This window comes from Phalacrocorax aristotelis, chromosome 22 (genome assembly GCF_949628215.1).
Source record: "Phalacrocorax aristotelis chromosome 22, bGulAri2.1, whole genome shotgun sequence".
In the NCBI taxonomy this organism is placed as follows: Eukaryota; Metazoa; Chordata; class Aves; order Suliformes; family Phalacrocoracidae; genus Phalacrocorax; species Phalacrocorax aristotelis.
The window spans coordinates 731,849-758,969 of record NC_134297.1 but is presented as its reverse complement, the minus strand read 5'-3'; the positions used below and the strand labels follow the sequence as shown (position 1 = coordinate 758,969).

Below are 27,121 nucleotides of genomic sequence, written 5' to 3'. Positions count from 1 at the left end.
TTTTTCCTTCTTTCGGTAAAAACTGTCTGCATGATAAACTGACATCTTTAACAATTGTTTAAGCTGCACGGGTTTAAATATATACTTCCTGCATAGGCTGCTGATGAGTCACTAGTCAAAATTATTTATCAGAAGCGATCGTTCTGTGCTAGACGGCATAAGGCTGAGCTCTTTCTTTTCGTGCCAGAGCTACGCGGTTACTGTGAACAATTACCAGGGCTCTCAAGTTCTGCCCGTGATTAAATGGTTTTGAGTTGATTCTAACATCTTTGGGAAGCTGGAGGAGTGCTAGAGAAGGGCATATACGGCTGCAAGAACGCAATATTTTCCATAGTCCAAAGGAATAAGCAAAGCTTAAGGCATTCTCAGGAAATGCCTTTAGAAATGCATTTTGGGAATCTCGGGTGCTCAGAGCTGCGCTGTCAATTTTTTGGATGCTTACAGTCCTCTTTCTTTTGATTGCAAACACACAAACTCTCCTCGGCTAATGTAAGCGTAACCCGCCGCGCAAAGAAAAACAAACAGGCTGCACCGAGGGCTGCCAATGTGCACGGTGAGAGGGCGGGTTCGACGAGTGAAGGAAGCCACGCACGCACCCGACAAGTTTGTGTCAGCACGGGACGGTGTGTAGCGGGCATAAACATCTCGGGGAAGGCGGCTCACAAGCACCGACCAAAAGCAAGCGCTGGAGCCTTACTGCGTTGACTTAACCACTTGAAACCACCGGAGCCGTTGGCGTTTGCGATTTGACCTCACCAGGGCCCATGTTTGTAACTGCAGTGGCTCTGGGAGGATGTTGGCTTCAACGAAACCAAAATAGCGTCGAGTAAGGTGGAGACTCTGTTGATGACTCTGTGTGGGAAGGGGCTTGAACGCGCCGTAGGCTAACCGGGGTGACATGGGTGAATAATAACGAGGACGCTCGCTCCCTAAATTGTTATGAACGTCGTTTGGCCGAGCCCGAAGAGAAGCCCCAGCGCTCTCGGGAGGCCCAGACAAGCGCGACGGGTTTCAGAGGGCAGCTGAACCTGCCGGTCCCTGGCAAAGCCCGGTCCCTTTGAAGCCCTGCCCATCTCCTGTCTCCGGTATCTGGTGGCAGCGAGCTCCGTAGCAAAATCCGTGCCCTTGCCTGCCGGAGGACGGGGCCTCTTTCTTCTGGCGTTCGCAGGGCTGGTCTCCTGCACAAAACGCCTTTATTTTCTTTTAATCAAATTGTCACCAGGAGACACATCTGTTCCTGCTTGCCTTGCCGCTTTCATCAGGGGTGAGGATGGAGCTGTCCTTTTGAGCATGCCAATGCTTATGCAAAACACTTCAGCCAGGCAGGGCTACTCGGATATCAAAGGCAGAGACTGAAGAGGTGGCCTGCTGGAATTTGCATATAAAATTGCAAGCTGAAATCCAAACACCAGAAAGATGTGAAGATCAGTGTGAAGGGTGAGCATGAAAAGCGCTGGCAGGCCTGGGAAAGGGGGGAGCGAGGGCAGGTAGGGGGAGAGGAGCGGCGAGATATGAAAGAGGAGGAAAATGAACACACAGAATATTTTAACTAACAGAAAAGTTTCTTGTACTGCAGACAGATGATGAAAGAGAGACAGTGAGGAATTATTAGGGCAGAAGATAAGGAAACAGCAGAGATAGGAAATAATTATTTTGTATCTGTCTTTATAAATGAAAATGAAGGGCATTAACTTAAATAGGATTTAGATTTTCAGGGACAGAGGGGGATGAATTAGGAAGCGTTCGGATAACAGCAGAAATCATTATTAAAGGTCGGGGGCTCTTGAAACCGACGCTGCCGCTCGGCCCGCGCAGGGGCTGCCGAGGGGCATCCGGGGGCTGCCCGGCCACGATGGGACCCCTCGGGGTGCTGCCAGCCCAGGGGCAGCGCCTCGCTCACGGTTGTGGGGGTGCTGCGTGCCCGTGGAGCTGACGGGCCGCCCGCGTTGCCGGGGGAGGGGGATTAATGGTGCTGGCACTTGGAGGAAAGCTGTGGATCCCATCTCCCCTTCGCGGCACCTGCCGCCTGCTCCCCCCGTTTTCCTAAGCTGTGCTGACAGGTGACCGAGCAGCCTGCCCGGTTAAGCCGAATTTCTCTGAGAAGAATACACGAGGGGTCCGTCTGCAATCTCAAAGCCCTCGCCTGTGGCACACGGTTCCCCAGCAAAGACGCTGGTGTTCGGGATGACGATGCTTAGGAACATTTTCTCATATTGCTGCGGAGGGAAAAACAACCCCAGGCCCGGTAAGAACTTCCCAGAGGTGTGGGCTTACCCCCCCCCTTTCACACATAGCGCGAAACTGAGCAAGTCAAGCGTTTTTATTAAGTTCTTAAGCCAAACAGCCCTCGGCCCTACTACGCTTTCTTGCACTTAGAAGAGCGCTTGCAAGAGTCTTCTCATTTGCACTCAGTTTAATTTCAGATGATGCTTTCATAAACCAGCTTCCCCACTTTGCATGCATGGCTTCATACCTGCGGTTATTCACAAGCGGAAAACCTCATGTATGGAAGCAAAAATGTTTGTTTGCCTGGGTTAATAGAACAAATGGGTAGGTTTGAATATGCCAATAATTGCAGATGGAGAGGTTAGGCTGAATAATTCATTTGAAACTGCAGGTCAAGATTTTCCAAACAGACCAGAAACATCAAGTTTAACGTCCGAAATAGAGCTATTTGAGCAAAGCCTGACCTTCGGAGCCTGCACGCTAACTGCTTTCTGAAAATGCCGTTGGAAGCACTTCGGTTTGGGCATTGAACCTCATGAGCCACTTACGAAAATCCCTGCCGCTCCTCCGGCACTGGCTCTCCAGCCTGATACGAACTTTTAACTTTTACCCCGATAAACAACATGTAATAGGCTTTACATAAACCAAATAACAGCAATTTCTCTTAACCTCAGGCTCTTAATAACTCTTCTCTCATGTATCGCTCTGATACACTGAGCCTCACCGGGAATGGATTGGGTTTGGATGCCCCTGTCGCCCGCACAGGATCGGAAGGCTCCTTTCAGCTGCTCTAGAGGAGTTTTTGTGTGGTCTTGCCGGGGGGGGGTCTGCGTGCTTTGTGTCCCCCAGGGAAGCTGGGGGCTGGATTTCATGTGGGCGTTGGGGGTGCCGTTGGGCTGGCTTGAAGCTCTTCTGCCGACAGCATCAGATAACCAACCTGATACCTCGGCCTGCCGTGGCTGGAGGGCTGGGGGATGCGCAGCGATGCAGCTTGCTGCCTGCTCGAGCCCCCGCGCCCCGAGGTAATTACCCCGAGCCTCTGGCCACGCAGAGAGCAAAGGGACGGCGCTCTCATCCTCCCGCTGAAGTCCTGCATGGGCAGGGCTGGGGAGTCCCGTATGCCTGTTGCCTGAAAGAGGAGCGGGATCAACCTCTTGAGTGGGCGAGCTGCTTATTTATAACTCTCCCACTGAGCGCGAGTTTGTTTAATTTTCTGGAGCAGCGCTGGCGAACGTGGCTGTATAAATTTGCTAACAATCACGTCTGTGCCTATATATAAACCCGGAGACGCTGCAGTCCACGGTGCATTCCAATTAACAGGATGATGCGTGATATATGGCATGCCACAGGTAATCTGGGACCTTACGTGCTGCTGGTCCCGCCAGTCCCGAAGCTCCCTGGGAGCAACCGGTAGGTCTCCCTCCTTTATGCAGCTTCAGGAAGGTTTCAATCCCACCCAGTCTTGTCCTCTGCTGTTGCGTTTTAGCGCTACCTGATGCGTTTCGACCCACGCATCTCGGGGCCCCCTTGGTCTCTTACTCCCGGCTTTTGCGTCCGGTTGGCGCTCGCGCCCTCCGAGCAGCTGCAGTAGGTCCGCGTGGGGCGGCGGCGGCGGTTTGTGCAGACCCTTGGCGAGGACGGTGCCGCATGCGACCGAGAAGAGGCTGGTAGGCGGCGGAGGGGAGGGGTGCAGGGGGGCGGCGGGTGGCACTGCAGCGTGGAAGGCAGCCGTCTCAGCGCATCGGCAAGCGAACTGCTCGCGGTCTTTTACGTAGGCATCGTTGGAAAGAGTTTTGTGAAGGGATGTCCGTTATACTGTTAATTGCTAATTGATAAAATCTGACACGGAGTAAAGGCCAACATCCGCACGAGGGAAGCGAAGCTCGTCCTGCAAATTACCCAAACAGAGCTCGACTTTCCTCCTTGGCTGTTCTGTCGGCAAGAATAGGTCTATTCACCTGTTAAAGTGGAAAACCTTGTTTGAAATGAGATTTACGGCACAGTTGTGGGAAATAATCAGGAGGCGAGGCTGTCTCTCCAAACGGCTAACTGCGAGCAGAGAGGCAGGGTGGCCGGGGACGCCACTGCTCTTTGTCTGGGGAGGGTGGGGTGTCGGGGCGGGCTGCAGGGGGTGGGTGCAGCGGCTCCCGGTGGATCGATACCCACCGAGCTCCAGGCAAGGGGAGCGCTGAGGTGTGGCCGTACCAGGAGCAGCAGAAACACCCGCACCGGTGAAGTACCTGCTCTTGCAAGATTAGTGTAACGAGGCCTCGTAAAAACCAAATTAGAAATACGCGCTTGGCCGAAGGGACGCTTCCTCCAGGACCGGGTGATACGTCCGCTTGGGCTTTGTAGAGGAGCTGGTTTGGAATGTAACCCAAGCCTCAGAGGTGGCGTTTGGGAGCCTGGAAGAGCAGGCTTGCCTATCTGGTCTAAGGACAATTTATAGCCTGAATAAGCTTACTGGGCACTTGCAGAGCCTCTGTTCGGAGCGGCTGTGCTCGCTTGCTCTTTGGCATGCAGCAGCCATAGCAAGTTATGCGCCGTCTTAATGGAACAAAGTAAATTCCATCAGCTCCAGAGGCTGTGGACTGGACCTGGGGAGGGGCTGCTCCAACCCCCCGATAAACCGAGTCGCAATATCGCTGTTTCATGTCATGCAAAACAAAAGGTGCAATTTCAAATACCATCCTTCAGGTGCGTTGAGCAGCATTTGGTTGTCAAAACTGGGTTTCTTTAAGCCAGTGGACCAGAATAAACTGGTAATGAAGAGTCATTTGACAGCAGGCAAGCTGGAAACACGTCTATGAAAACAATACGCGAGTTTCCAGTTTACCGTGCGTTTAGCTGACTTTTCTTTCACGTGCAGCTACTTACCACAGAAGGTAATTCAGCATAACTGTATTTTAGGGAACGAGGCTGCCTAAATAAGCTGCGCACGTATAAGGCGTGGAAAAGGACGCTCCGGCGGCAGTGCACGCGTGCATCTAAGGAAATGCCTGCGCTCGGTGGACTGCAGCCCTGCCAGCCTTGTCGAGCTATTTCTGTGCATAACTAATGCCTCGGCCTATTTTGTGTCAGTGGCAGAGCTTGAAGACAAAGGCGTTTTCTTCAACACCCAGCTACGCTTGCCTTACGACTGCTACAGAAGTGGCTTGTGTTACCTTGGCCGGAGATCTGGCACGGCATCTGCCACACCGAGCCAGTGTTCTCGTGCAGAAATGGCGTTTCCTAGCTAGCTAACGCAGGGGAGGAACGCCCCATGCCTTGGTTTTTACATCGTTCCCCTGCAGCCTGGAAGAGATGGCTGACAAGACCTATTACTTTTCCAGTTATCCAAACTGTCCGCATCTTAACAGCTTCCTACTTCAGTCGAGACAGTCTGAAAAGTTTAATATCATTTCAAATCAGAGCACCAATAAAACTTGACATTATTAATATGATGTCAAGGGGTTTTCCAACTGCTTAGGGAAAAACAACGTGTCCCATTAAACAAAGCTCCCTGTGTTGTGAAATATTAAGTGACTTTTCAACGAGTGCCAGCTGGAGCTATTAGCTTTCCTTTGGTGCAGTTGATGTGGAGAGGAGGTCTGGTCGGGAACCTTTTATGAAGACATTAGCTGAATCTGCGCAGTCGGAAAGGCTTTTGCTTTCCGAGGGATCGCGCTCTATCTGGGCTGCATATGCGACGATGAATTATTAAAGGCGGTAAATACATTTGGCGGGATGCGCTTCCCCCCCTTCCCTTAATGCACTTGTTACACCAGGGAGTCTGGGTCGTCCACTGGGAATTCGATCTGAGATTTTAATAAACTGAACCTGCTTCTTAATCTTCTCCCGCGTCTTCCGCCGGGGGCTGGAAAACAAGGGAGTGTCGCAGGCTTGATCTGCCGTGGTCTGACTCACGGCGGGACTGCGGTCGCTTGTTCCGGGTGTTGCTGCCGGGCATTGCCTAATCACAGTCCTGCACCTTGACCTACAAAGCCCGGCTTGGCGCTGGATGCTAATTCTTCAGAAAGGACTTCCCCCGGGGCACTCGCTGCTGCCTTCCTGGCCGGCTCGTTTCTCTCGTTGGCGCTGGGGCAGCTTTCAGCAGGCGGGAGGCCTGATGTCTCTGCAGTCCTTCCTCTACCTCCCCATTACTGTAAAAGCAAATTGCTTCATCTCTTTGTCCAAACTAAACATGTTCTGCACGAAAAAAATCAAACCGTACTTTTTTTAGAAAGCCTTTGGTAACGCAGCCGGGACTGAGCAGGTGTTTAGCGTGTTCAGGCTTTGTGCGGCACGCTGAAGCCTCATCTCTGCTCGATGTTTGTAATGGGCGTGTGTTGGTGCATGTTCTTAAACACACCTCTGCATTCTGGTCTTGGCTCTGCCTCCGTCCCTGCTTTCCCCACCGGTACAATAAGTATGGCTTTGATGTCTCACAGGGGAAGTGTAAGTATTTAATTTAACTTTTATGAAGTTCTTTGACAATGTAAAGAGCACTGCCTATAAAGCAGAGTTTCAGGGAAGTCGAGGCAGTGATGTCCCTCTTTTATCTCTGAGACAGTTCCCACATCTGAGCACAAAGCTCTCCAGCCCCCGGGGCTTCCAGCCAGCCACGCTCTTGCCTTAAGGCTGTAACTATTTTTGACATTTTTAGCCACTAAAACCGTAAACCCCCCTCTTCACATTCTAATGCACCGGACCGCTTCATTGTCTGAGCAGCTAATTCCTTCCGCCTGGCACCGCAGCAACGTTCGGGGCTGGAGAAGAGCTGGCTCTCGGCTCCCTTCCCGGGGGTACCGGCATCCCGCGCGCAGAGCGGGGTCTGTCCCGGAGCATCCCCGCGCCGCTGCTCTCGGGGCTGCTCCCCGCGGATGCAAGCGCCTCTGCCTGGCCGTGGCAGCTCTTTGCCCCCACCAGCTTTCGGGGACCCCCCAGGCAGGGCCGTGGGGCTCCACGAGCCGGGTGCTGCTTCGGCTACCGAGCGAGGCGGGCGCCTCGATGGAAAGCAGGCGGTTGTTATGTAGCCTTCAAGGAGGAGGAAGCCTTTTTCCTGCTGCACAACCTTCCTTCACCTCCCTTCTTTTAATGTCTTAATCAAGTGGCTGATAAGAGAAGTGATCCATGAAAAGGATGGGTATCTTGACAAGGCACAGAAGCTTGTGGCAGCACTTTCCCCACAGATCAGCATCCTCCACGACAGGGAGAGACAAAAAAGGCAGATTTTTGTACCCTTAAGCTTCCACCGCTGCAGTTCAAAAGACCAATCTTTACAGAAAATAAATTTAAAGGAGAATTTTTGATGTATATGACGGTCTCTTGTGGTCGACGGGAGTGCTGCTGGCAGTATATGGAGTTATGCAAAGCCAGAGTTGGGATTACTTAAAAGTGTGTGTAGTTCTTTGATTAACCAGTGTGTATTTTATTTTTTATATGGCGCAATCAGAGCCCTACACTGGTAATATCTTGCTATTATTGTTCGATAGGCGAAGCTCCCCTTTTTCCTGCAGCGCACAGCTGCTTTTTAGGGCACTTTTTAAAGAACTCGCTCTCTGCATATTAAATTCCCAGTTTTAAAGGAGGGCTTGCGCGCTCGGGTGCAATTTTGGCGTGATGTCGTGCCCTGGCGGAGGGCGCCTCGTGTGTGTGAAGCGTGGAAAGGGACGGGCCCGTCTTGTGAGGACCGTAACACTCGCTGGGGTGGGGGCTCGCAGCATCCCCCTCCCTTGCACCGAGGGTACGTTTAGAGCTGTCGCAGCAGGAGCGATGCTGATAGTTTTTGGTGCTGCTCGTAGCACGGTTGGCTGCCGGTTTTACAAGAAAGGCAGGTGAAGCGCCAAGGGGGGGCCGACTCGCCCGGGATGATGCATCGGGTCACCAGCGCAGCCAGGAACAGATGCGAGGCCTCTGTTCTCCGAAATGACTGCATTTGCTTTGTACCCCCTCTCATCAGCTGCCTTGTTCAGCTGTTTCCTGGGTCCGGGCTAAAGGCATGCGAGACGTTTGCAAAACACGGAGATAATAATAGTAAACTCTGAGAAGGCAGAAGTGAGCAATCTGAGACTGGGGCTGCTGGAAGGGGAAGCTCGGCAGCTGTAACAAAACAAAGCCTGCTCAGCACGGAGGGGCGGGCTGGGATTGAAGGATCGCTGCTGCCTTCTGCTTTCTCCCGCGCCTTGGCCAGGGAGCCTTCGGAGACGTGCCCTGCTCGGGGCCAGGGGAGGGGGGAGGCACGTAGCAGAGGCGAGGCTGGCTGTGCATCGTGCACGTGCAATTAGAAGTTTGTCCCTGCCCAAAAGTCCTTATAACCTTTGCAGGGAATGCGAAACTTGAAGCAGGGCTACAATTCCAGCTGAAATCTGAGTCAAGCTGGTCTCTTCTGCTTTTGTCCTGTGATTTTGGTTTTTTTCCTTTTTTTTTTTTTTTTTTTTTTTTTTTTCCGCTTGCAATGCCAGTTGCTGAATGGGGCCTGAGCCAGGGTAGCGTTAATCCGTACGATCCCGTACAACCTCTGTATTCTGTGCGATGTGCTGAGGCTCCGTGCTCCCCTCTGCGGCTGTATTGCCTTTGCGGCGCTGATGGCCCTAATGGCTTGTTCTTGCCAGTTGGCTGAGCAGACAGGACGCCTGGGGTACGCGCGTAGCCAGAGATGAGCTACAGCAAGGTGTCTTATTTCCCCTACAGACTTACCTCCGCCTTCCTTCAGAAAGGGGAGGAAAAAAAACATATGAAGATCATTTAGCCAGTTCCTGGGGACGGGAGAGCGCTCGGCGTCACCTTGCTTTCACCGAAGGAGAGGGCACCTTCTGTTTCCCCGCGCTGAATTTACGCAGGGGCCGCGATGGTGTTAATAAGCTGCGTGTGACGGCCTCTGTTCACCGCCCTGGGAGCTGCCCTGGAAAAGACGAGTGCTGCCGGGGGGGAGAGCCTGCCCGTGGACGCTCCGAGAAGGAAAAGGCGGCTGTGGGGTGTGGGAGCTGGCCAGGGGCGGTTGGGTCGGTGGTGTAGGATCAGACCTGGAGGGGAAAGGGATGCTCAGCCCTTTGATTATTTGCCTCCTTTTATAAAGCTTCCCCTTTAAATAGAAGCGAAGGGAGGGAGTAAATTTCACATCCAAAGATGGGTGTCCGCTCCTGAATAGGATTGATTTAGGGTCAGCGCTTCAACCGCGTGCTGCATTTGGGTTTCAAAAGTTCCCAGCCATTACTGCAGTCGGATTTTTCTAAAGGGCCCAGCGTGATGACATTTACAGCCAGATTTTTCAAAAACAGCGTAGTACTTCAGATGCTGAACTCCTGAAAATCTAGTCATTTAATTTGTTAAATGAGAGCGAAGGTCTCTTCAGATAATCTCCCCGTCATTGTAAGAGTTGAGCTCTTCTGCAGGAAAAGCAGCCTATTCCTAACTGAAGCTCCTTTCAGGTTCAAAACGCATTAGCCCGGAGTCACTTTAAAGTACGTTTTAAAGGCAAAAAGCAACCCAAAGAGTGCCAAAGGCGACCTAGCGTCAATTAGCCGGAATTTGCATGGCTTGTCACTCAAATTCAGAGGCACTTTGTCTGCGACGACGATGTCTGCGCTCATCGGAGGCGTCCCGCTGAAGTAAAGCGTGGCGTTCTCCACGTGCGCGGCTCTGCTGGAGCGGGGAAGGCCGCGGCGGGAGTGAGCGATGGGTCTCCGAAGGCAAATAAAAATCCTTCTGTGACAATTCACTCCAAAGATTTCAGGCACATCTTTTCCTTAAGAGACTCCAGTGGGCTGAGCACCATCTGGGGATGCACAACTCTGAATTCATTACTCCCGCCAGCCGCAAACCGCCAGTGATGAGGGCAAGGCATTTAATCTGCCCGTCCCGCTCTGCGGCGTGGGGTCGGCAGCTCCCGGAGCCGTTTGCAGCCTGTCCCTGGCAACTGCAGGGTGCTGAAATTCCTGCCCTGGCTCCGTGCTCCGGATCAGGTCCCAGCCCCACGCCCTAACGGGCCGGCAGGGGTTCGTTCTGCCAGCGGGCAGCTTTCCCTCCGATGCCTGGCCCCTCTCACCTCCGTTTGCTCCGAAAGCAAGAGCAGCCGCACGGGAACCGGGGCCTGAGCGAGGTGCCGCCGCCTCGAGGGGCGCGCAGTGATCTTGGAAGGTGCTTCTCTGAGCACGGGCGTAGGTGTAGAGCGTGCGTAAATACCGGCTGACGAGCTAAACCTCTTATTGACCTTTAACTACTTGGTAACAGATTCTCTCCCATAATGAATATCTCCCGCAATTAATAGTCAATTGGCGCTTAATTAATGAAGCAATAACGGTGGGACAGAACATTGTCGCGGGATAATGGTCTCCCGCAGCCATTACACTGTAGCTGTCCCACTAAATCAAAATTAAGTGCGGTATTATGCCTGTTTGGAGCGGGGAAAGCGGAGCCCTCTCGCCCTGGCTGCCTTCCTGCTGCTGGCCCCGGCCCACCGCTGCCGCAGGGTGCTGCGAGCGCTCGGGCGGGCGAGGCGGGGAGCCGGCTCTGGTGGGAAACAGGCAGGCAATTGCGGCAAAGGTTAAGAGTACAGAACAAATGGAAGCTTTAAATAATCTTCCCTGAAGGTCCTGAGTAGCCGCTTGCTACGGCTGCAGCTGCATGGAGGGGCGGAGGCCGGGAGCCGTTGCTGTTAGCTACGTGCGGAGCAAAAGCTCAGCTCGCGCTAAGCCGAGTTTAATAGCGTGGACGGCAAGGTTCCTGTCTCTCCCCCCGTTGCCTCCTTCCTCGTGCTGCCCTTCTGCTCCAGCTGGCCAGAAGGACGCTTGTTTCTCTGGCAAGTGGGGCTTTCGAGGGTGATGTAAGAGGCTTTTCCTCCAGGGTCGGGGCTTTCTGGGAAGCGAGCGCGAGCTGGCTGTGCTGCAAAACGTCCCTTTGCTTGCTGCTGTGCCCCGTCCTTTCCTGAAGTGCAGGCTGTTGCGTTAGAGGTGACTCAAAGCATGCCAACACCAGCTTCCTTTTCGGTTTGCCTTTGGTTTTTTTTTTAAGTCCCATTTTTCTGTCTTGTCAGGTCTATTTAAGCATTTAATGAAGTGAGATAGTACCAATAAATTTAACACAGCACAATAACTCTGATGTGGGCCACAGCCTAATAAACTTCCCTCCTTGGGGCGGAGGGCGATCCAGCCGGTGCTAGATTGCACCCGGCGCAATCGCTTCGCTCAGGTTCTCCCGAGGTTGATCGAGGACTTTGAAGGTGCCGCCACAAATCCGAGGGCGTTCACTGGGACAGGCTGGAGCGGGTTCCCTGGGGGCAAAGCTGGTTGTGGTTAGTTGGCAGCGGGGGCACAGAGGATGGCACTCGTTTCTCCCATTTCCAGCCCCGCTTTGCCCCGTGCCCGTCGTGTTGCTGCGCGGGGGGCTCCGAGGATGCATCAGCTGAAACACCTGGTGCTACAGCAAATGGAGCTGGCTTTCGGCTTGAGCTGAGATCTCCCCGGGGACGCACGGTGCCCTCTTCACTCGGGAACAGTGACTTATGCGCAGGCAGGCTCAGAATTTAGGCTGGCGCTTTGGAGCAGCCTTAGATCCTGGATTGCACCAAAGCTCGGTGGCTCATGGGTGCCCTTCCCTCCACGCTGGCACCCTGCGCCAGAAGGCGATGCGGGTGCACAGCTGTGTCCTTCCGTTCGCTGTGACCGATGCCCAGAGCGGGTGGTTTTGGTAGCCGAGCCCTGGGGTGGAGCGGAGGATCCCTGAGCTAGCTAGCTCGGGCACCACGGTCCTGATGGCTCCGCTACATCCAGCCTCGGATGAAATACTAGGAGACTTTTGCGCTGTCGCAGGGTGTAGCGAGATCTGTAGCTCGGCTGTTTTGAATGTCTCCTGAATGAGTAACTTGACAGATTTCTTTTTTTCTTCCTCTCCCTCGCTACTTGCAAATCTGTTTGCAAGCAGCTTGCTTTCTCGGAGGAGGACTTGGAACCATCAGCTGGCTCCTGCATCCCGTTTACTGGAGCATCCCTTCCTCTGAATGGCTTTGGCAATGCTTTTTCCCTTGATCTGAATGGGGGTTTTGGGTAGAGAGAACAGGGAGAGCTGAATTTAAAGCCATTTCATGCAGGAGCATCTGCAAGTTTGGGGCTTATTCTGGCACATTGGAACACGCATCTGTGGCTGAAGCAAAGTTATGTCGGAGCTGGAAATAATTGCCTCTGACTTTGTATCTGTCTCAGGATTTTAATTGCATCTGTAGTCCAATGTTGCCCATCCGACACGAGCCAGAGCTGAAGTATTAGCTAAATTATCCATCCTTACGTGGGTCCTGTGCGTTACAGCAGCACGCAGCAGGAAATTACAGGGAGTCTGTGATTCTCCTGCTTTTTTCCTAAGGCTACACGAGACGTAAACTACGAGTCGCCCAGCGCTGACACCCTCTGCGCCGGGGGAGAGGTAAGAACGGCGTCCACGCCGGCTGTCGGCGGTGTCTGGGTGCGCCGGTGGGCTCTGTTTACGTGGATCCCATGCAAATTCACTTTGTGCTCTCCTCTATTTATAGCTTTCTAATGCCAGCCTGTACTAAAACCTATCGTACTCTGTGAGTGGCCAGACACAAATCTAATTACCCCGAAAGGGGAGGGAGCCGAGAGAAGAAAGCACATAGAAATTTCATCATCCAGCCTTGTGGAAACGTGTGTGATTCCGAGCCCCAGAGCCCTTGCTTTGCAGAGTGTGGCTCACCTTCAGAAGCACGGCTTCCTTAAGCACACTTTTGTTGAGCTGCCTTTTCTCCCTGCTCTGTGCGCCGTGCTGAGGGACATACTGCGAGTAGTTTATTACAGCTTTCTGTTTAGTTCTGCCGCGGTGCAGTAGAAATAATGCAATCATGCCTCAGCTCCATCTGGTCTCGGAGGCTGAGAAGCAGAACAACCTTTTGCTTTGTTTGTGTTCTCACCGCCGGCGCTGGGGAATGCTGCCGGGATCGCTGGCTCTGCCGCCCCCGCCCGCCCCGCCCTTGGCCCCCCGCTCCGCCCGCTCCCCAAAGCGCCGAGCCGCGGTGGCGGGGTCCCCGTGCTCGGGCTGGCGTGGCTGGAGAGGAAACACTGCGCTTGGAAAACAGCCATCGTTTAGCTAAATATTTGTGTTTGTGTGTGTGCGCTCCATATTGCAGAGAGCCGGCGCGATGCCGTAGCTCCTCGAGCGCGGCGGGTCAGAGCATCCCACCCGAGGGTGCCTGCCAGGCTCAAAGCACACGAGAGCCTTCTCCCCTGCTGGGGAAAAACAACCTCGTGCTGCCCGCTGGCTGTAACCGCTGCGGCTTTTGATGCCGCTCTTACCCTGCAATCTCACCAGGGGCCGTGGGGAACCGGGGGTCGTCGCCTGGGTTTGGGAGCTGTGGGTGCGATGGGACCTTGGAAAGAAGCAGCTGAGGGTCGCCGCGCCGGGATCCAGCGCGAGGGCAGGCCACGGAAATCATGCACGGGGTGCTGGGTGCGAGCTCTGCCCGGAGCATCCCGGTGTGCCTCCGAGGCCTGGGTTTATCACCAGAGCAAACTGCTCCAGACGAGTCCAGGGATAATGCACTGCTCCAACCCGGGAACGTGCATTTCAGCTAAATTTAGCCGTTCTTTGAACAAAGGGTTGAAAGGTGCGAGTCCTGTCAGGCACGAAGCGGTTCGGTACACAAAAGTGCCTGAACTGCCGGGTTTTCTTGGCAGTGGAGGTCATGAACTCTGCTAAATTCTTCCAGCCTCCAGTTCTGGAGCTCCATGAAAGAAACCTGGGGGAGAAGGAAAACATTCCCGGTGCCCCCGTGCCCCTGCAGAGCTGCGGCAGCAAATGTTTCCAATTACAACGCGGAGTTTGCATGCGCTGGGTTATTTCACCCAGTGCCAGAGGGTCTGAATTTCCTCAATACCGTGGATAGAGTCTGTCAGCCAACATCTACATTCGCGTAAAAACATAAAATCCAGCTTTGTTTTTCATCATAAAAATAAACTGTCTCCTGTGGAAGAGACGAGCAGAGGGAACGCAAGCAGCGGGGCAGGGATGCTCAGGACACCGACGCCTCTGCAGGGAGCCGGGGGCACCAGGCACGGCACCGTGCAGCCGGGGATGGGTGCGGGGAGCCGTTCTGTGCATATAAAACAGCTTGTTGGACACGCTGCCTTTGAGAGGAAAAAAAAGGGGACAGAACGGCTGTAACGGTTTCTCAAACCTACCCAACCCCAGCTCTGCGCACCCCGTTGTCCTCGAGAGAACAAAGCAGTAAATGGCGTGCGGTAGGTGTCCGTCACATCGTTTAAATACACCGCTGTTGGGCACAGGCGGTGTTTAGAGGCACCCTAAGGAAAGGCATGGCGGACCGGCTTGAAATATCAGGAAGGCTTTTGCACAAAGATGGAAAGCAGCGTGAAAGAGTGGCTGCTGCCCATGGGGCGGCGCAGACGGACAGGACCAGCCAACCCGGCTGCGGCAGCGTTATCACCCACCTGAAAAATAAGAGGGCTTTGCCTGGGACGTGCCAGAGGCAGGAGAGTCTGCCCAAGGGGTTGAGCAGAGCAGCCCAGCCCTTGAGATGCTGCTCGCCTAAACTCTCTGCAACCCGCGGCTGTAACTAGGCTGCACGCTGGGCATTTATAACCCTTCCTGACTGCTCTGACCATGTTAAGTGTCAGTTAAGTGCAGAGCCATCGGTGGGTGCCGCAGAAATAGGCGCCGGAGAGGCCAAGCCCCCCAGACCAAGCGGTGCGGTGCAGCGGGCGCACCGTGCGTGCGGGTCTGAGCCGGGTGAGCCGAGAGCCCCGGCCGCCCGGCGAGGGGAGAGGACGCCCTGCAGCCGCCCGGCCTCGGGCTGCGCTCGCTGCTCTCGCGAGCCGAAGCAGGGCCGGACCCAATATGTGCTTGAACATGAGACCCTCAAGGGGAGGCTGGGGGAATGATGTAGCTTGCGGAGTAGGAAGAGTTTTGCCAGTTATTAAGGGGTGTTTTGTGCGATGCGTGGGCGCGGGACCGATTTGTGAGCAGAGCAGCAGAGTTCAGGGTGTAAATACTGAAGTTTCTGAAATGCGCGGCCTCTTGACACCCGACAGGAGTCTGGTGCTTGGAAAACATTGCGGCGTTGGCATCGCAGCAGTTTTTTACCCTCCTGAAGGGACTTGTGTTTGATTTCTATTGTGCTTTCCACCAAAGCCGGGAGCAGGAGGGTCTCGAGGAGAGCTTGCCTCTCATCGGAGAGAGGAAAAACTGCTGGTGGGTAGAGAAAGGGGGTTAGATGATCCTCCATGAGGCGGAGAAGCTTTGGGAGGGTGTCAGACGGCCAACTCCATTTTCCTGGCTTCGCTACTCCGCAGAGCGGGAGGGTGGGCTGTCGAGAGCTGGCTCAATATGAGAAGTGAGTTGCTGGCAACTTCAGGAGCCGAACTAAAGCCCCACAGAACCTGCGGGATGCTCATGTGCCTCCGCTAACTGCTTCCCGTTAGGCAAACTGGCAAAACGCGCGCGGTGGGTGCTCAGTATTTCACCGGGAAGTGGGACGGTGGCGACGGGTGATGGCAAACCGACCGCTACGTGGCCAGGAAGGCGGGCAAGCGCTCGTGCTTGTGGGCAGGTCAGCGGCCCTCGCTCTGGTGGGGCGGCCGGCCCTCGGGGCTCGCGGGAGCCGTGTTCAGGGCTCGCGGGAGCACAGCGGGATCGGGGGGCTCCGCGTGTGAAATGCCCTGCGCACACACGAGTGTTTAAAGCCTGTGAGAGTAAGCAGCAGCAGAAGACATCCTTGGCTGCCTGACAGCCCAAATGTGGTAGAAAAGCCATCTGCTTCTGGCTTTAACTCTCCACGCAGCGTCCCGCTCTCTCCACGTCTTGATTTATTTGGGATTTTTAGACCAGACTTGGGCAACTCTTCCCATCGGCCCCGTGGCGGCGGCGAGCGCTCCTCTCCAGCCTTCCATTGCCGAAGCGGATGGAGCAGCGTCTCGGCTCCCTCGCCTTCCCTCATGCTGCCAAGTAAATCCCGCAACTTTCTTGGGTGACGCCATAAATTTGCAATGGCGTTCTACAAAAGCTCCCCGCCAAACCAGAGCCGTCTAGCATCTGTAACAAGCTTATCAAAGGGTTTCTTTGCAGGGAGATCTGAGCCCTCCAGGTTTTGATTCATAGCAGGTGAAGGCAGAATGTGCTGAAGCCTGATTGAAATGTGCGAGGTCAACAAAATAGAGCAGAGAGTGCACAATAATTGGGGAAGAAGCAGCAGCCTCGCTTTCTGCATGTGTTCCTGTGATCCCTCAACTTTAATCTCCCATTTCCAAAGGGAAGCCTGTCTTGCATACTTTATTATAGTGTTCATTTGCACAGGAGGCCTCTTTTCACAGAAAAGGGAGAAAACCCAAAACTGAAACCATCGCCGACTTTATTCTCCTCCTTTCTTGCACAGCCGGAAAGGGAAACATCTCAAAGGGCTGTGGGGAGAGGACGGGCACCCGGCTTTCATTTTAAGGTGTCTCACCACTCGCAGAATGCGAGCCTTTTTTCCTTAGCAAAGCGCTGGTATTTGCTGCAGGTCTGAAGATGAGGAAGGGGGTTCCGTGCTCTTCGGGAAGCGAAAGGCCTCCTGAAGGACAAGGCATCGGGGCTGAAATAGCTGGGCTCCTTGGGGCGAAACACGTTTGCTAGTACAGATTGTCGCCTTGCCTTGGGACAATTTACTGTTTTGGGGATCTCTGGCCTTTCTCAGAGACTCGGGGAAGTGGTAGGAAGAGTTTTATTTTAAGCACGCGTTTTCCCCAAAGGCTGTGGTGCCTTGTTGGAAATACTCCACTACCTAACATCTGTGCAAATTAAAACCCTCCTTTGCTTTTGAGAGTGTGTTTGGGGGGTTTCCTTTTTCTTCTGCATTCTGTCTCTGAAAGGGGAATAGATTAAAAAAAGAAAGCAGGGAAGGGGAAAGAAATCTGTCCCCTCTTCCCTCCTTCCCATCTGTCGTTGAATCGCCAGCTGTTTGTCCTTAAGCTTGGATTACAACCTCTCCATCAGCCCGTTCCACGCCACACCCTGTGCGGTGGGGCCTTGGCATCTCGCACGCCGCATTATGCACGCGTCGCCGGTGGAAAGAGCCACGGCGGTGGAAATCTGGGGGAGATCTCGAGCCCGTCGCTGTCTCTCCAGCAGGAACGTGAATTTCTTCTCTCTGTGCTCCTGCTCGAGATGTCTCTGCTGGAAATGCCCGTGTGAGGGGGCACGGGTCTGCGCCTCTCGCCCCAGGATGCAGGTGTTTGGGCTCGCAGCAAGAGCGATCAGCCACCAGCCCTTGCGCACGTGTAGCGAATACGGGCTGTTGTGGCAGCACGTTATTTACCCTGAAGCAAAGTGAAGTTTCGTGCCCGCGGCCGGGAGGTGATGCTGGCCGAGAGCCTGAGAGCCGGTGTGGCAGAGCGGGAGCTGGCGCGGTGTCCCCTCGCCTGCCCTCCGGGGCTGGGCTGCGGGAGCTGGAGGGGCTTTGGAGGGGAGCTGTGGCAAGCAAAGGAGCTAACGGTGCTCGGCGGAGTGAGGAGCCAAGAGTGACACTGGGTTTTCAGGACAGGCTCCAGCTCTGCCTCCACCTAGAAGAGCTGTAGGAGAAGTCAGCGTAAAACCCAGGGCTTGCTTAACAAGCTCTTTAGTGCTCCTGAATATGCTGAGTTCTCCCAGGGAAGCCATGGGTGCCAAGTCATTCTTACTGACAGACTTAATACCATAGGATGGGGAGCTGTCGGTCCGCTCACCTGCTTCCCATCTTCCTCTGGGAAAGACTCAGCGGCCCCGTGGCCAGCCCTGCGCTGGTGGGGCGGCTGCCTCAGCACGCATCCCTTTGCTCCCCATCTCCCTTTCCGCTGGCTGCTTGCTGCTGAAGCCCTCCCAGACCTGCCCCGAGCGCGGGCGTGCAGCCGCTCCGTCCCTGGCATCCCCGCGCGCGCCCCGCTTTGCAGTTCAGGCCCCTGGCCGGCGACAGCAGCAGCAGCGAGGAGGATTCAGCTGCGCCACGGTTGCCTGAAGACGTAGCTACTGGAGCCTAATTATCACCAAATCGGATCACTGCCTCACTGCAGCCACCAGCCTGATTAGCAAACATCCCCCGCCAGATGAGAGCTCGCCCGTAACCCGCACGGAGAGCCTCTGTGCTCCGCAACAAAGGAGGTGGAGGTTTAAAGAGGCAACGTGTCCCTGTGCATGCGGAGAAGCACCAAGCAGCGCCGGCTACATCGTTATTAATGATACCGCTATCAAATGTAAACTATTCTTAGACACCTGTGTCAATCGGGGAGGACAAGAAAAAGGCAGAAATCCAGGCCTGCCAAACACAGCATCCAAAATATTTTTATAGATTAGTCCGACTTCTTTCTTCAGAGCAGGGGAGGTTCAAAGGAAAGCAGGGCATGGTAAGCGGCCTGGTACAGAGAGCTGGGAATTGATTGATTTAGCTCCCAGTTCCTACTCGTACAAAAAAAGTCCAGGGGGGGGAGTTGGGGCTCGGGTTTTTGGGAGGCAGCTCACGGCAGAGGTGTGGGGGGTTCTTGGCGGTGCAGGTGAAGCAGCTGCTGGAGCGGGGGTGCTGCTGTGTCCCGTCTGGGAGGCGCCTGACCTGAGGCGTGCTCGCGGCGCGCGCCGTGACCGCAGCGTCGCCCGCCGCCCCGCGCTTTGGGCCAGGTCTGTGAAGGGTGGCTCTAAAATACGGGCTTTTCACCTCGGATTTCCCAGGAGACCCAGCAATGCACGAGTAAGGAGCTGTCTGGAGTCAGGAAGGCCATACGCTCGTTGGTTAATGCATCATCAGCAAATCCGAGCTTCATTAGATGAGGGCTAATCATTTACAAGCTATACGTTAGATGTGTGCCTTGAAGTCCATTACCTCATGCCCTGAGTATGTGCATGGGTCTCCCGGCTCGAGGGTGGTGTCGGTGGCTCAGTCTTTGTCCCCCTTTACAGAGGAGGCGGGCGATGCAGTGCACATCGAAGGGTTGCACGGGCTCGCTAACTCTCGTCTGGTAACCATCAGTGTCAGCCTCTGGAAAGAAAAATCATACTGCAGTGCAACCACAAGTCTAGCGAGCCTGGAGACGCTTGAGCTCTTAAAGCTTCTGGCTTTGGCTTCGGCATATATGAAAAGGGTGTAAATGAGTAGGAGCCCCGGCCTTTGATTTGCAGCCGGGCTTTCAGATCTGACCCAGGAGAAGCCTAAAGCCTTAAACTCAACTTAAAATAACTTAAAACGGATGCTTGCCTGCCAGACTCGCGCCTTGAAGGTGCAAAACTTGCAGCCGGTGCCCTGCAGGAGGGTCTCGCCTGCGGGGGCTCAGCAGAGGCTCAGCCCCCCCTCGCCTCGCAGTGTTCCCCTCCTTCCTTCCCCGCTCCTCGCCTGTGCCTCTGAGCCCAGTCCCCAGGTTCCGCCTCTACATTTCCCCTCTGAAGTGGCTATTGATTTTCCTGACTAATGCACCGGGCTATGTTGGGCACCACACACCAAACAAAACAAAGAGAACTCAATCAGCCACTTAAACAAAAAAAAAAAAAAAATCAAACCAACCCCACCGGCTTCCCATTATAGGCTGGGCATATCACGCAGTTGTAACTTGAAAGGGTTCCCATTGACCCGCAGCACTCAGTTAAAATGAAGGGAGCAGTGCAAATACAGGCTGGGGATGCACGCTCAGGAGAGCTCTTCCCCTACGTGAAAAAGACCATTTGGCCTTTTTTTCTTTCTTGTTACCTGCAAACGAGAATGAGATGCTGTTCTCCTCCGCTCTGTGTAGCGTTATGCCAAGCGTACCAACTCGCAGCTCCCTTTTCCCTTAGCTAATGAGTAATCATGAGGAGGTTTGTGGCCTTGTTTATTATATTTGGCCCAGAAAATGCTTTTTTTCCCCCCTCTCCTCCTCTCCCTGCCTCCTTCAGTAAAATGCTTCCTGAGATTTATTTGTAAGCCTGTAAATGCAGAGTAAATAGCTTTAATTTAATTTACCAGGCTACTGTAAGAAACTGTATCTGAAAGCAGGGATTCCATCAGCCTCTGCTGAGCAGAGGAGCCCTTGTGGATGCCGCATGGTCGGAACTTTCCCATTTTCTTTCTCCCCCTTTTTTCCCCCTTCCTAAGGGAGAAACTGTTTCCCCGCCTTGTGCCGCCGCCTTCCAGAGGCTCTGGGAGCTTTGCTTGCGGGATGCTCTGAGCGCGGGTCAGGCGCTTGGTGCCGAACGTGCCAAACGGCCGCTTCACGCCTGAGAAAAGGAAGGTGGTGATCTGGTCCTTAACGAGGCCCTGCCGCTGCTGGCCCGGCTTGCCCCGCGGCGGCAGGGCCAGGACATCGGCCTGCCTTTTGCCAGAAGAGGCTATTTCCACCTTTTCTCACGACACCTGGAGGCTTCCTGGCTTGTGGAAAATCCTTGGCAGGCAGGGCTCGATGCCTGACTATTTCTGTAAACAGCCTCTCTGCAGAGGTGTGACTGAGGTGCAGGGTTTTATGAATGGGGAGTATCGGTGGCATATGGGAAGCAGCGCTGAGCCTAAAATGGTCGTGAGAAAAAAGGGAGAGGATGCGACCTGGTGTTCGGTGACGCTGGAGCGAGCGTGGTTCCCGCGTTGCTCCGAGTCTGGATGGGTGCCCCGGGTGCCTGCGCAGCCTGGCTGTAAGGATGGCTCTGTCAGAGCAAAGCTAACAACTGCTGCCACGTAACAGGACCGCCCCCCAGATCTGCCTAAAGCTTCTTGTAAAGGGACAAGGACAGCACCAAAAGCCGGGTTAGCAGCATCCCTTCCCAGCCCTCCAGTCTGCGGCGGGTGCTTTGCTCGCTTCCTCAGCCCTTCGCAGGTAAACCTGAAACAGCAGCCACATGCATCCTCCTCTGCTCCTCTCCAGGAACACCACGGGGCATCGCACGTCCCTGTTTAACCCACGTTCCCAGGACCCACGTGTGCGAGAGCCGGTCACGGCGCTTCCCGTACCCGGGAGCAGCAGTAGCGCAGTCCCAGCTGCTTTTAGAAAGACAGCACCAGTGATGAAATGAGACGGCTGTGCCGCTTCCTCTCCTGATTTCCAGCGCTGTCCTGCCCGCCTCCCCTCCCTCCCAGCCCTGCGGCCGTGGGGAGAAGCTGCTCGCCCCCACGGAGCCCGATAACACTAGGAGCCCAGAGCAGAAGGGAGGGAATGCAGGCAGGGCTGGTGGCCGTGGCACGTTAGCCGAGATAAATCCTAGAGAAACAGGGCACTGACGCAGGGGGCTTGCTGTGCCCTGCTTCGCCCCCGTAGCAGGGGCTGGCACTCGCCTCGTTGAGCCAGCACCGCTCAGGCTCCCCGGCTCACGGGCAGGACCGGAGTGCCGCTCCAGGCTTGCTCACCTGCCGGCGACGAGCCCGGAGCTGAGGGGGTGGCTGTGCCGCGTGCCTGCGTACGCCTGGTTCAGCGCTGCCAGATAGGAGATTGGCCAACCGAGATTTCTTATTTTGCATCCGTTTACGAGGAGGTTACCCCCCCACCCCTCTTATTTGGTTAGCTGCCTTGCTTGCGTCTGACAGCTTATCTAGGAGGGGCGGGTGCCCAGTGGTAGGGTTTGCAAACAGACAACTTTCACCCGACGCCACAGCGCGCGAGAGGTTGCGGAAATCCGAGGCGATGCTCGCCAACGTGACGGTGACAATAGCGGTTTCGTCTGCGGTGGTTTTCCCAGTGTAAAGACTTGTAGCTCTCCCAGCCCTTGCCGTGCGTCAGCGGGAGCAGGATCACCGTGGCCTCACTGCTTGCGACCGGCCGCTGCTCTCGGGGGGTTTGCGGAGTGCAGGCACCCCTCCCCTACCCCTCCCCTCCCCGGTGAGCTGCGCTGGGACGCGTCAGCCTTGTTTCCACATCTGCGGGAGGCTTTTTGCCCCTGTGCGTGCAAGCAATTAGCACAAGGGTGAATCCGCGTCACATTCGGGGTGGGAGGGAGAAGGGAAGGGACGACGGTTGTCTCAGCTTTTGCTGCTTAGCATAGATCTAAGAGTTGCAGCAAGCGCTTTTCTCTTCTGTGGTCGTAGCAACTTCTAAATTAATTTTGCTTACTTTTAATCTGAAGTGTTTGCAGCTCCCCCATGAGCTGTCCTCTCCAGCGCCAATCTCGATTACCTTGTTATGATCGGAGAGTGTGTGGTGGCAGGGGGAAGAGGAGGAGTAAATCCTACCACCACTGAGAATGTGCTGCGGGTTGGGATTTATGATGGGAGCGCGGAGGCTGATCTTGCTGGGCCCTGCAGGGGCCGGGGGCTGAACGGGGCCGCTATTCAATACAGCTTGTCCCTGGGATGTCTTGTCCATCCGACAAGACATCTGCCCGCTTGTGACCACTTACCTGGGGGGAAATCGAGTTACTCTGCAACTTCAATCTTCCTTAGTCAAGCCCCGGGACACGGAGCTCTCGGGGGACGGAGGAAGCCCGTCTCCATGTCCTCCCGCCCCCAAGCTGCAGCACACGCACGCCTTGGGGCAGCTGCTGAACATCCACGGAGAAAAACCACCGGTCTCCCCGAGGGCAGAAACTGACGACACGCTGCTCCTGCTGGGGTGCAAGCGGGCTACCGTTTTTCCTAATTAGTCATGATGTCTTGCCCATCACAGGAATAAATAGCAAGCTTTCCCTAAGGATGTGAGATGAGAAGCGCTATTTATCGTTGCTCTCAGAGGAAGCTGACAACATGACAGGTGAAATATCAGGAATAATTAGGAAAAATAAGGGCTTATGTACTTTATTGCACCACCAGCAGGGTTGCATTGCCAGCGACTCGTGCGTCCTCACGCATGCCCCCGTCCCAACACGAGCTGCAAATGCCGTACTCCCGTGCGCCGCACCTCGGGCCCGGGGCCGCTGCTGACCGTCCCAGCGAGCGGCACCCGGCGCGGCTCGCTGCTCCCCCTCTTAGCGCCGCAGGTGAACCGGAGGCACCGCTCGGTGCCGGTGGCGGGTTCAATCCGCCGTAGGGGGTCCTGGCTCTGAGATACGAGCGCGTTGGGTAAAAGATGTGTGTTTAGGAATTACTGTTTTCCAGTGAGTGGCCTTTTTGTCCAGGAGAGGGGATGGAAACACACCAGTAACCTGTGTACGAGCAAAGGACTTGAGGAGTTGAGGCATTATATAAATTGCTGACTTTGGGAGAGTGGCCGGGCAGCAGATGCCCCCCGAGATGCCTGATGGGGCTACAGCCGGGCTTACCGCCCGCCTTCTGCCCGGTGGTGCGAGCCCTTGGCTGCCCTAGAGAGCGCATCCCCTGGCTCTGACCCAGAGCTTGTTGTGCCGTCCCCGCTGGAGTTGATGATGGATGACGCACCGGGGTAGGGGAGCGGCGCTGGTGACCCCGTTTTCCATTACAGCGTTAGCCTTGGCCCTGGGGCGCTCCTGGGTCCGCTCGGGCTAATGCCGGGCTCCGGAGCCTCGTTGGAATGAAGTTAAAGCTGCAGCCCGCCTGTGCTGGGGAGATGTGTTTGCTTATGAGGCAGGACAGCTGGGGAGCTCAGGAACTGTATCTACTCAAACAATGTGAAAATCTGATTACAGCAAGTGTCACTGGGCATCACTTAACTCTTCCTCTGCAGCCCCGGCCTCGCCTGACAGGCGTAATAGATCTCCTGGATACATCTTGTGCTGAAATAAAACGCCTAGTCAAAAGTGCTTAAAATCCCTCAAGTTGCGAGTTTGCTAATCACGCCTCTCGTTCGCTTGGCTCCGCGCGTTTTTTGGGGCTGGCCGGCCTACGTGAAGCCTCGTGAAGGCGGTGCAGCGGCAATTCAGACGCGGTCAGTAAAATGCATCTTTTTTCTGGGTGCCTGGGAGAAAAGCAGCCGTACGTCGCGGTCCTTGTCTCGTCCCCTTTGACCATGTGCTCGTTGGCGCTTTTTCGGAGGCTCGTGAAAGGGACCCTTTGTCCGGGGGACGAGGCAGCCAGCGGCAAACAGCTCCTGAACTGGGAAGCGCTGCTCTTGGGGCACTTATATTTAGCTTGCTTGCAGCACGGTCCCTTCAATTTATACTCGCTCTTTTGTTCCCTTTAACTCCCAGTGCCGAGGGTCTAAAAGGGAAGGATACCAGCAAGGAATAGGCAGCTTCTTCTCGCAGAGGTGAAGGTATTTTTAACACAATGCCCGAGAAAAAGGCATTTGTTTCCTCAACCCTTCGGTCAAAACCAGTGCTGTGAGGGTTCTCTGGAGGAAAGCGAAACCCAGGCGCTTCTGTTGCGTGCAGCAACGGCGGGAGCAAAATCGTGTACAAAAGCTGAAGAGGTGCGTTGAAAAACAAAGGTAGAGGTTCATCCTTGCTCAGTGGCCCGCAGTGACTCGCTCTGGGAGGCGAGGAGCTGCGAGGGAGGCGGGCAAGCCACATGCATTAATCTAAAATATGCAGGGTGGCCAGGATCCCAGCCCAGCAAAAGGAGAGGATGAGGGCTGAGTCGCAATGAGAGCCAGGTTCCGGCTAAAATTAAGACAGCGTTTTGTTCTTTTAAATATTTATAGAGCGCTGTAGGGCCTTGTGCTACAGCCTGTGTTTCCTGAGGCTTTGGAGTAGGAAAAAATGTCCAGAGCTGGCTTTACATCATCTGCGAGATGCTGCTTCAGAGCTTGACCTTGAGGATTTCTCACCTCCCTGCTTCCGATCCCCGGACGGATCGGTCTCGCCCCTGTGGCGCGTCCCCTGCCGGCGCCGAGGGGTGCCGGGGTCGCGGTGGCCTCCGCTCAGCCCGGAGGCTTCCAGCGAGGGGCAGGGTTTGCAAGGCTCACCGTGTGCTTACGCCGGGCAAAGGGCAGCGGCGAGGGTCCGGGAACGGCGCTCCCGGCGGAGCGTACCCAGCCCCCGGGCCGCCGGCTTTGCCTCACCGCTCCCAGAGACGTCCTGCGTGAGCAGCTCCCGGAGCACCTCTGGGGGAAGCATCACCCACCAGCTCTCCCGCGCCGGCGCTGTACCCGCTCAGCCGGTGCTCTTGCACTCTTTGCTTGCCCATCCTGCCAAGCAAAAGCCTTTTCTCCCCCTCCACTATCTTTAAAAATGTTTGCTTTCTTTATCAGTAGCCGGCTGGTATCAAGCCTGACAAGTCTTGGGTTTAACTGCACCATTCCTCAATTCTCCAAGCAAATAAGCCCAGATAAAACTCAGCCCTTTGAAGCCAATTGTAATTTAATACAGCTTAAACTGTAAACATCGAACACTTGCAAAGGAAATATGATCAAAGCCATTGATTTTTTTTTTTTGTAGTGACGCTGTGTCTTTTCGAATAATTCCCAATAATGAGAAAATCTGAGAAAATTGAAACCTGTTTGCAGGTGTTTATAAGCCTAAATGGTCAAATAAATAATTAGCAAGGTCCTCATTTCAGCTCTGTATACAAAAAAAAGGCAAGATGATCCTTACTTTTGAGTAAAAATGTTAGACTGAGCATCTTTTTTGAGTCAAATGGGGAAAAAATGTATCACTCTGGGCAGAGTGGAAGACAGATTTCTTCCACTGGAAGAGCAGGACGCTCACTGTGGAGAACAAACAGCTTTTTCCAGACTCCATCGATAGAGGACTAGATGGTTTCCATTGCACGGCTTACATTTCTTTTCTGGAGCGAGGATTAGTTTTAGAGCCCTAAGGAGCTGGCCTGGCGGAGCGTTTGGAGCCCAGGGGAGGACTGAGGTGCTGCCGACAGTAGTCACGCGTCCAGCCTGTGTCCGAAGCTGTGAGAAGTTGTTTCTGCTGGCGAGGGCCTGAGCTCAGCAGGGCTGGTGGTTTCCTGATGTCCCGCTGCTAAACCCTGCCCCGAGACCCTCCGTGCCGTGCGGGGAGGGGGGCTGCCCAAGCCCGCATGTGCCTTCCCGCGCCCCGCGCCCTTATGCAGCGGCGGCTCTCTGACCCAAAAGTCAGCCCAACGCTGGCGCTAAACAGCGCTCTCTGAAATCTTTCTCCCCCTTGAAAGCCTCCTAGGAAGTGAGGATTTGGCCGTTTCTGCAAAGGAACCTGTTAGTCCCTGAATTTAATATGGGCTGTCTGCGATGCCGTAACAGAGGATACTTTTGAAGCTTTGTCGGCGTTGTGCTGAGTCCATCTTTACGTTTTGGAAAGGCAAAGTACACCAGTGAAGGGGTTTAATGGAATAGATGCAATTTTTTACGGCTTCCCTGGGAGCGGACGGCGCGGAGGTGTCCTTGCTCGTGCCGAGCTAAGCGTGGAGCGTCTTGCTCCGTTCCTTCTCTTCGCTGCTCGTGCTGGTAGCACTGGACATGGCCTGTGTCTGCCGGCTTTGGTCCCGCCAGCCAGCTCTGCAAACACAGCGTCCAGCCCCACAGAGCCCACCTCACCCCTGCCCCGCCCGCTGAAACACGCCTCGCGCCCGCTCTGCTGCTGCCAGGGGAAATCGGTTCCCGCGTGCTCCGTGACGGTCTGTTTGTCTGCCTTCGCGCACGACCAAATCTTTGGGTTTTTTAAGGAAAAAGCCACCCCCCGGGGTCCTGCCTGGGCTGTTAGAGGGCACGCGGACCCCGGCGCCCCTCCTTCCCTCCTGCCTGCTCTCCGTCTGCCGCCACCGTGCCTTGTGCCGCGTTACCGGCTCTTCCAGCACAGCAGCTCCTGCTCCGCGGCTCAGAGTGCTGATCCTACCCCTTAGGTTTCGCTGGAAGGAAATGGTCCCTGGCTTAATTTCTGCTACGTCTGGGAGCATGGCTTCTGCTCTGAACCTGGAAACTGGGGGCATAGGGTATCGGATGCCACTGGGCTTGTGGAATTCATGGTACGATGCTCTGTGACGTTGCGGTCGTGGCAGACGCAGGAATTTAGTGGTGCATGTGAGAATTATATACTGGAGGGCAAGAAAGCGAGGCTTCTTCTTTCCCCAGTGCACAAAAGACTCTGATTTTTGTTTCCCCAGTACACAAAATGCCTGATTACGGGCCCTGCAAAGGCTCCTCGTCTTCCAAAGCCGTGTCTCTCC

The 27,121-nt window shown here is 54.9% G+C and overlaps 1 long non-coding RNA gene across 1 annotated transcript; it reads right to left on the bottom strand.

Annotated features, from left to right (window-relative positions):
* Window positions 1-17,215: 17,215 nt before the first annotated feature.
* On the bottom strand, window positions 17,216-21,886 carry LOC142067486 (uncharacterized). The gene is made up of 3 exons (XR_012664069.1): window positions 21,533-21,886; window positions 20,537-20,700; window positions 17,216-20,415 (listed from the first exon to the last, which is right to left on the bottom strand). It is a non-coding gene; the product is annotated as an uncharacterized LOC142067486 (long non-coding RNA).
* Between the last annotated feature and the right edge of the window lie 5,235 nt (window positions 21,887-27,121).